Below are 10559 nucleotides of genomic sequence, written 5' to 3'. Positions count from 1 at the left end.
GGAGGGGTGAGAATGGGGAAGGGTGAGAATGGGGAAGGGTGAGAATGGGGAAGGGTGAGAACGGGGAAGGGTGAGAATGGGGAAGGGTGAGAACGGGGAAGGGTGAGAATGGGGAGAGAGAAGAACTAGGTACCTAACCTCTACTGAAAGCATACTGTATTCAGCACTGTGCTTGTCTAACTACAATTCTGTGAGGGGGCTATTATTCCTATTTAATTAATAAAAAAGAAGCTAAGAGGATTAAACCATTCATCTGAAATCAGCCAGGATTGATAATAAGATGACCACAGATAAGACTATATAAAAAGACAATACACAAATATCAGCTACTTTGCAATTGCCTTTTTGGAGTTAGGCAGCCAGACTCTGACCCTATGCATAGGGATGGGTTTTCCCCTGAAAAAACTCAATACTCCACTGTAAACATCCTGGGAAGAAGTTTTTTCTGCTGCTGAAAATGAATCTCTGAAAACAAAAAACCTTCCCTCTGGTCGCTCTGCCTAGGAAACCAAAATTCAGAAAAACCCAGAACAATCAAAGGAGATAAGCTGCTCTTGGCTTCACAGAGGCAAGAGAGAAGGTAATAGGAAGCCAGCCTGGAGTCACAAGTTGAATTCTCCAGAAGCGGGTGTCAGACAGTGTTTAGGGTCAAGATATTTATCTTATCAGTGAAAGGAGGGGCAAGGAAGCAGAATTAGACAAAGGAAAAAGTCCAAGTATCAGACAAGCCTGATGAAGCCCTGACCGCTCTGGAGGGTATCTCTGCAGCAAGCATGACTCATCAGAATTGTTCTATGATCTATCATTGTGTCTCCCAAACCTAGGAACACACCCTAGGGTTGGTCTAGGTTGATGAGCAGTTGAAAATTACCATCCAGGCTGTTCATTCTTTTCTTTATAGGCTGGTCTTGGTTGTGCTATGAGAAATTTGAAAAAAAAAAAAAAATCCTGACCATGGTAGAATAATAGATGCAAGAGATGAAGCAGTTAGAACGACTTCAGCTGTAAACACAGTGTTTCAATTTGTTGAAATAATATGTATTGTCTTATACACAATATGAGATATTCACAGGCAGAAAAATTATAGTTTGCATGATTGGGGCACCACTTCCCTCTGTGATATGGGTTCTCTCCTCTATGTTGGCTTCATCCTTAGGCTGGTAGTAAAATGGACTAGTTCCAGATATAACATTCACACAAGGCAATGTCAAAAGGCAGAAGAGGGAAGGTCTCTTCTGGTGCATCCTTCATGAGACCAAGGAAACCTTTCCCAGGACTCCCCACCTCCATTCCAGCAGACCTTTCTTTACATCTTATTCATCAGAACAAGATACATGTCACTCCCAAACCAATCATTGGCAAGTGATTCATTTGGAATAGTCATGACCAGCTTAGTCTATTCAGGACCTACCTGTTATAACTGGGGATGAGGCCAAGCTCTCCTAAAGCATTTAGCTCTGGGGAGAAGAGATGGATGTTTGGACAAAATCATAATTCTCTCAGGAAGAAGACAAAAGCAAAAAGTTGGTTGAGCATATAACCTACAATGTTCCCTATATAAGGACTCTATTGCTGAAGCCAGCAAGCATCACCTAGCCAAGCAACTATGGTTCAAGGGTCAGAACTTGCAGAAGTACCAGCTTTAGAACAATAAAAGAAAATAATCATATTGGCCTGTTTATGCTCATATACTAGAATCCTAAGAAAACCTAGATTATTTTAAAATATATATTTTAACCCCTAGAAGGCTAATTTCCCAAATCAGTTTCTTTTCTCTGTAGTTCTGGTTAACCTATCCATAAGAAATAAAATACTCATGCCCTGATCTATCTGGTTCCAAGTTCATGAGTTAAAGCATTAGACATTAATTTTTCTCAGATCCCATCTTCCCTGGGAAAATTTATTGACCAGAAATCTACCCCCATGGCCCAGCATCATTCTCCGACAAGAGATATGAAGGGATCTTTTACAGGGGACAACGGGCATGCTGAACTGCTATGGGAATGGGCAGAAAATAGTATTTATTACATTTCCTAAAACTGAGGCTATATGGCAGCACATTATGAATATGCAAGTTGATTTAAATGAATAGCCTGAAAAGAAATAAACAATATTATATTTAACTGATTTCTCTAAATGCTTTATTATATTAAAACAAAACTATTTTACTATGACAAATGAGAAGTTTTGGGCATAATTAAAATCAGCAGAATATTCCACCAATACTTTATTGTAGAAATAGTCTTGTTTCCATCAAAAGAAGAAACTCTTTCTTTGAAAATCATTTGTAACTCCAGCTTCACCACTCATTGGATGGTGGTCTTAACTTCTTGGGGTCTCCTCATTCCTTCCTTTGTAAAATGCACATGATTTCTGGGTTCCTTCTAAACCTCACAATTTATGACTGCAAGATTTAATTGATTCCAGGAACCAGTCATATTGTGCCATAAATTTTGTATAGTTCTTGGGAGCAACAAGCTACGGGATTTCTTTTTATTTGCTTGTTTTCCAAATATGGTTTCATAGGCTTTATGCCTATAATGCCTTTCTTTCATAGCTTTTTATTCTCTAGGTAAATTACCATACTCTACATTTTACTATTAGTCACTTAAACAGTAATTTTGTAAAATACAGCAATGTTTAGAAACCTTGATAAAATAAGTATATAAATCTGGACACAATAATCTCCTGCTGCCTTAAATAAGTTCACACTTTCAGCCTTCAGGACGTTCTGATAGAAGATGGGAATGGTGGAAAGGAAAGAAAGGTGAGATAAAAAATCAAATACATCACTTTAGATCTGGCAAAGACATTGGAGGTAAGCTAATCCGGTGGTTCCCAAACCTTGTTATGCAGTCTATGTGCAACCTGCTTAATAAAGCTATCCCCCTCACTCCCAATCTCCCAATCTCTAAACAAACTCAATAGTTTTGGAGTAAAGTAATACTGAACATCTGCATTTTTATGAAGTTCCTCAGGTATTTTGAAGCACAGGCAGGTCTAGGAGCCACTGATAGAGCCTAATCACATTACTTCATAAAGGAGAGAAATAAAATTCAAATAAAGAATTAAGGCAAAATGAAAATACCCAGGTCTCCTTTCCCAAAATCCTGGTATTCTTTCCATTACCTTATCAACATAAATTATAATTATGTAAAAATAATATGCCTAACATTAAATTAAAAACTAGTTACAATTCTTTAGATCCAGTGCAAGAAAATGAGGGTAACTAGAGGAAAATTTACATCACGTAGAGAGATCCAGACCTAATAAGAAGGACAGAGGGAACTACAGGAAACGAAGGAGATAAGAAAGACAGGGATGCTATGCAAATGAATAAGGGAAAATGGACACAGGAGGACCTTGAATTAAATTCAAAATGAAAAACATGTATAATCTTTACATTCAGAAGACTCAAAAGAACTGGCATAAATGAGAATGACTTTGTATGTTCCATTTCTGTATTACACTTTCTCAATCAGCGTAATAATCTGTGGATGGACAGACTGAAACAGAGTATAATCAGCAGTGTTAGAGTACCTTCATTAAATAATAGGCCACTAATCAGGTCACTGCAGCCTATAAAGAGCTTCCTCTGAGGTCTCCCATTTCCACAAGTACCTTTAAGCAGGGCCCATCCAAAGTTTTAAGGCACTGATGTGTTAATCTAATCATCACTATCATCATCATCATCATCAAATTATCATCAATTAAGAAAACATGCATGTTAAAGTGCAGCAATTATGAAAGGGAAAAATTATGTAGAGGTGATTGAACTACAAAATGAATTTCTTGTTTTGCTGCAACATAAGACAGCGGTTTGGCCCCAAGCATTTAAATTGTTAATTGAACACCCTGATTTGTTTGGCTGACATTTTTGGCATTTTTAATTTTCTTAATATTTCCATAGGAAAAAAAGGACTGCAACATATTTTTTGATGGCATATGAGATCAAAGGACAAAAGCAAACTTCAAAACCTTGGAAAACATATTATGGCATGTTCTATAATTTATCAATAATTGGCCAGGCGCAGTGGCTCATGCCTGTAATCCCAGCACTTTGGGAGGCTGAGGCGGGCGGATCCTGAGGTCAAGAGATCAAGATCATCCTGGCCAACATAGTGAAACCCCGTCTCTACTAAAATATAAAAAATTAGCTGGGCGTGGTGGCGCGTGTCTGTAGTCCCAGCTACTCAGGAGGTTGAGGCAGGAGAATTGCTTGAAGCCGGGAGGCGGAGGTTGCAGTGAGCCAAGATCACGCCACTGCACTCCAGCCTGACGCCTGGCAACACAGCAAGACTCTGCCTCAAAAAAAAAAAAAAAAAATTATCAATAATTATCAGAGAAGTAGGTAATAATCTTGATATATTGTACCAACTACCTTATTAATTCGATCAAACTTCTGAATTTTGTTTTCCATTAAAGGAGATCAATTCATAGGAGATGCATTAATTTCAAACCTAGTACCTTTAACGAAGGACACTTAAATTTGGCTGTAATTTTAAAGGACAAGCTGTTAGACTTAAGCACTGATAAAAAATTTAAGATGAATTTTGAAAGTACAAGACGTCTTAATTTTGAGCAAACTTTTAAAAAGAACATCCTGAGCTTGCTAAACTGCTTTTAAAATCTCCTCTTATATAACCATCAAATATTTCTGTCAGACTGGTTTCTCTACTTGGAGTGTTATTAAAATAGACAACGGAAACAGTTTAGACATACATTATCTCCCTCAAGTGGCATTGTCATCAGTCAAACCAAGATTTGATAAATTAACAAGCAAAAAGAAAGCTTACTTGTCACAATGAAGACATTAAATCTTGATATACATGGTATTCTCTAAAAATGGGTTATAGGTATACAATAAAAGAAACCCTAGGTTCACTTTTAACATTTTATTTATTTATAATAGTAGAACAACAAAAACTTATAAAAATAAAAATTCCCCATATTAGCTGTTCTCAAACTTTTTGACGCTGTTTACATGAGACAGATGATTGAGGATACCAGACTACCCTTTAAGAACCACTGTTCTGGCCGAGCGTGGTGGCTCACACCTGTAATTCCAGCACTTTGGGAGACTGAGGCGGATGGATCACAAGGTCAGGAGATCGAGATCAGCCTGGCCAACATGGTGAAACCCCATCTCTACTAAAAACACACACAAAAAATTAGCTGGGCATGGTGGCGCATGCCTGTAGTCCCAGATACTCAGAAGGCTAAGGCAGGAGAATTGCTTGAACCCAGGAGGCAGAGATTGCAGTGAGCCAAGACCACGCCACTGCACTACAGCCTGGGCAACAGTGCAAGACACCGTCAAACAAAACAAAACAAACAAACAAAAAACACTGCTCTGTATTAATCATTAATCTTTGAGACTTTGTAGTTTGTATGTATTTTTAATTTTATTTTTATGATAATATGTTTTTACTGTATTTTACCAAAGTATTGGTCTGCCAAGGATTGGAAAAAAATTTTTAAACAAAACAAAAGCGGACACTTTTGCCACATGTAGCATGAAATGAATTACTCTAATTCAACCCTGCATGACTAAGTTAGACATTTCTATTTGAACACTGAATGATTCATCAGCCACTTCATTTGACAGGTTATTAGCATTACACTGAAGTACTATATGAAAGTCATGATAACCCAAAATAGTTCATTAAAAGCCAGATAGGTGAAGAAAATCATCTAAGTACCCTTAGCCTTTTTATTCTGTCAATTCATAATTTCACAATGTAGAAACAAAAAGGTCAAGGGCCTTTAAAAGATCATAGACGTGTTTTTACTAGCTAAAAGAATGAAAATAGCCTACATGTCCACCAGCAATTAAATAAATTATGACACAGTCATACAAGAAAATACTATAAAGCCATGAAGAAGAATGATGTAGCTTAATGTGTGCTGATACACAACTGTCTCCAAGATATACTGGAAAGTACAGAAGCAAGTTACCAATAGTAGGTGCTATGATCCCACTTGGATGAGAAAAAAATCTGAGGGGATGCCATTGAGCTGTGACTGCATTCTCTGTGGGAGGTGAAAGTTCATCACAGCGGAGCTGGAAGCAATAAATGCAAAAAAATAAAGCCATGCTGTGTTTATACTCTGAGAAGAGACACATAACATGAACCAAGTTACGTATGCCACCTCTGCAGGCTGGAAGATAATTTTTAAAATGGAACCACTTTTTCCCAGTTCCTGGCTTTCTTTAGGGAACCCATTTCCTAAGATTCTCAACTTTAGGATGCATAAAAATTAGTGTAGCAGATGGCATACACACCAAAAAACTGCATGTATTATATTTTATGTGACAGTTTTAGAAGATTTTTAAATTTAACTTTGGCTATATATTAAAGCTAACTTTAAAGAATCCTTAAAGCTGTATTCTTTAAAGGATGTGACTCAACTGTAGCAAAACATATACATAAGAGACAACACTAGCCATCTGTAAAAATACAATTCCAATTTTGAAAAACACTAACACAGATTTTAAGTGTTCTTACCACACACTAAAAGATAAGTTGTGTGAGGTAGTACAGATGTTAATTAGTTCTTTTGAGCCATTCCACAATGTATACATATCTCAAAGCATCATGTTGTATGTGATATAGATTTGTCGATTAAAAATTAAAATGTTTTTTTAAAATTCTAAGAGGCATTTTATAAATGCACTGCAAATATAACCAAAGATCTAATCAAGAACACCCTGGGGTCCTAAAAAGCTTTAGCCTACTCCATTTAACTTAGGTTTGCTTATCCATACCGCATGTTACAGACTATTTGGAATCCAAAGATGAAAAGATGCAATGGATCTCCTCAAGTAGCTCATGGTCTAGAGGTACTGCACTTGAAGTACCTTAAAAATTTTTTATAAAGCAAGATAATCTAATAGAAAAAAAAAAGAGGCAGGAACCTTTTATGTGGGAGGAAGGCTTTATAGAGAAGGTAGCTTTGACACGAAAATTTGAAAGCATTGTCTATTAGTTTCCTGCAGCTGTCTTAAGAACATACCACAAACTGGGAAGCTTAAATAACAGAAATTTACTGTCTAACAGTTCTGGAGGTTGGAAGTCCAAGATCAAGGTGTGTGCTGGGCTCTGCTCCCTCTGAAGGTGGCTAGAGAAGAACCTGTTCCAGGCCTCCCTCCTGGCTTCTGGTAGTTCCTTGGCTTATGACAGCATAACTACAATCTTCAAATGGCATTCTCTGTGTTTGTGTTTGTGTGTGTGTGTGTGTGTGTGTGTGTGTGTGTGTGTGTGTGTGTACGTGCGCACGCGCACGCACGCGTGTGCGCATGGTCTATGACCAAATTTCTTTTTCTGATAAGAGCACACTCATGTTGGATTATGGCCCATCCTAATAATTTCATCTTAACCTGATTACCTGTAGAGACCATATTTCCAAATAAGGTCACATTCACAAGTACTAGGAATTAGGATTTCAACATCTTTGAGTGGGGCAGCAGTGGGGGTGGGGGGCACAAATCCATCCATAACAGCTTGTCAAATGGAAAAGCAGGGAATGAGAATTCTGAGCAGGTAGGACAGCATGTGCAATAGAGCAGTAAAGAACAATTGCATACAATGAAACAACAGATAAGAAGAGTATCATGAAGAGTATAACATGCCCTTTGAAGGATCTCTCCTCTGTGCAGGTGATACAAGCCACAGAAAGACCACTCCACTTGCATTGTGAAGAACAGGTGTACAGGAGCTATACTACAGACAAGGAGACATTTGTGATGTTATTGTAATTTCGATTCAGGGAAGGGATGATGGAAAGGGTTGATTTCACTGTGAGAGAGAGAGAGAAAAAGGCCAGAGGAAAGGAAAGAGGAACTGACGTATATTGATCACCCACCATAGGCTACTAGCTGTAAGTTATCTCATTTAGTCCTCATAACAACCCTATGCCATAGATGCTGATAATTTCATTTTTACAAGTAAAGTAACTGAGACCCTCAAATTTAATCCAATGTCACACACTTAGTAAATAGCAGAACTAGCAGTCAACCATAGACTTGTCTGATCAAAAAAGCCAAAAAATCTTAAAGAAATGTTTATAGTTCAGGGATGAGATAAAATAATTAGAAGAAATAACAATTTAAAAGGTTTAGAACGATTTACATATTAAGTACACTTCTGGAGGGAAAAACGGGGTAGGGAAAATAAATATATGTGTTTACATGAAAAATTGGAAGAGTTTACAATAAACTAATAAAAGTTATTACCTGGACAGTAGAGTGGAAGGAATAGAGAAAGAAGAAAAGTGCAAACAGGAGTGGGAATGAGACTCCTTAACACATACTTTTTATATTCTTTTGAGTTTTTATCCATGTGAACATAATTCCTCTTCAAAGAAACAAAAAAGATTTTACAAAGAAAGAAAAATTTAGTTAAATTGCAAAGACAAATCAGAATGCAGAAGATTATATAGGTATTTAGAAACTGGGTTCAGTCTTTTGGTAAAACCCCACAAACTTAATTTTCTTTATTTAACATGACTGATTTGTCATTGTCATGATACAATTCATTTAATGTTGTCTAGAGTAAAGAGAAAACATCTTTAAAGACTCTGTGTGGATTAAAAAGACAGCTACATTTAATAACAATGTAGAAAAAATTAGAATCAGTAATCCCTCTTATCATTTTGTTAAACCTCTCATCTCCATGAAACATAAAATCAATGTACTTATCCAGCCACGGAAAGAAATCACATTCAGGTGAATATGAGAGAAAAGGCTTTATCGAAGTTTTAACAGAAGAAAAGACTGGTTGCTAATAAAATACAATACTAAGAATTTAAAATTTTGTCTTCTAAAGGGAAGAAATATACAGAGGAAAAGGGTGTAGAGTTAATGCACTGCTATTCCTATTTAATTTCTATGATAATTAGAACCAAAAATCAATGCAAACCTTCTACAATTTCTCTATCTCCCCAATTCTTGCCTTATCAGAGCAAAGAAATAGCTACTTGGTACTGAAAGTGGGGAAAAATCCTTACAGTAACATGAATGGCTCTTAGACCACAGTTATTAACATTTCAACCCTTTTATACTAAATGGCATTTTCAGTGAAAATAATGATACCAGCACAAGAGTGCAAAGTGGGAGAACAGTTGCTCAGTCAATTCTTATTTAGAAAAAGATTTTAAAAGAAAATCTTATTTTGAAACTTAACGGTCATAAAACATTCTCTTATAATAAGGGGTATCGTTTCTGTCCTGCATCGATCATTTGTTCCTTTCTCCTATGACTGCCTTTGGAGACTTAACATCTCCAAACATACTATCAAACAAGAACTCCAAAAATGTCTTCACTGATTGGATACTCTGCTCAGTGAAAAATTATATTTTTATTGGAAATGGCTGTCAGAGCTATTTTTATTGCTCTCCTAAAGGCTCAATCTGTAATCATGTACTACACTTCTCTGCTCTGAGAACAAAATGAATTAGATGACTGCCTCTCATTTTCAGACTGCACATTATGCCATTTTAGGAGCTCAGACTGTGTACCTGAATGGAATTGATGACCTGCATTTGGTGCCTTTTCCTTGAGGATCTTTAGACTCTTAGAGATAGAGAAATAGCTAAGCAGAGAAGGCTTGCAAATCTGCTACGAGTTTGTTCCTTTTAGTTCCAATCTCTTTAAGAAAACCATTTCCACTCTCAACTTCTAGAGGCAACAATGAAGCATAGAAAACCCTGTGAAAAGGAATTTTCAAATGTCTATTAAAAGACACAAGTATCATTTCATCCTTTTATTCTTGTCAAAAAAACAACTATATGTTCAACTAGAACTATTTGACAGTCTGTAGGATAAACTTAGGGGTCTTCAATGCTAGCCTGTCTCCAAATATTAATACATTCTCCAACCTATCTGAAATTTCATTAAATTTCATTAAATGTTTGTCTTTGCTTTGTTAAAGCTTTGCCTCTCCAGAAACCTTTTGTTAAAATTCAAATAAAATATTAACAAATTAAAATAACCCAAGTAATGAATATCTTTGGAGGAATCAGGGCATGCCTTATAATAACAGAGAAAATGACCAACGGTATGTGTAGGTTTTAATCAAGGAAAAAAGCATAATAGAAGTCTAAGTATTGGCCACTACCTAAAGAGGATGGTGTTATCCACCAGAAAGGGACTGACTTAGTCCATTCAAGCTGCTATAATGGAATAGTATAGGCTGGGTAGCTTATAAATAACAGAAATTAATTTTTCACAGTTCTGAAGGCTAGGGAATCCACCATCAAGTTACCAGTATATCTGATGTCTGGTAAGGGACAATTTTCAAGAAGATAGTGCCTTCTTGCTGTGTCCTCAGATAGTAGAAGGGATATGGGATCTCATGGGGGCCTGTTTTTTAAGGGCATGAATCCCATTCACGAGAGATCTGCCCTCATCACCTAATCATCTTCCGAATGCCCTACACCCTATTATCGTCACCTTGGGGATTAGGATTTCAAGGTATGAATTTTGGGAGGATACAAATGTTCAGGCCATAGCAAGAGCCCTAGAGAAAATATCCAGGAGGAGCTAAGGCTGGGAAGTG

Source organism: Cebus imitator, unplaced genomic scaffold, assembly GCF_001604975.1.
Source record: "Cebus imitator isolate Cc_AM_T3 unplaced genomic scaffold, Cebus_imitator-1.0 Scaffold474, whole genome shotgun sequence".
NCBI lineage: Eukaryota > Metazoa > Chordata > Mammalia > Primates > Cebidae > Cebus > Cebus imitator.
The sequence above is the reverse complement of the archived record's forward strand: the minus strand, read 5'-3'. Positions refer to the sequence as shown.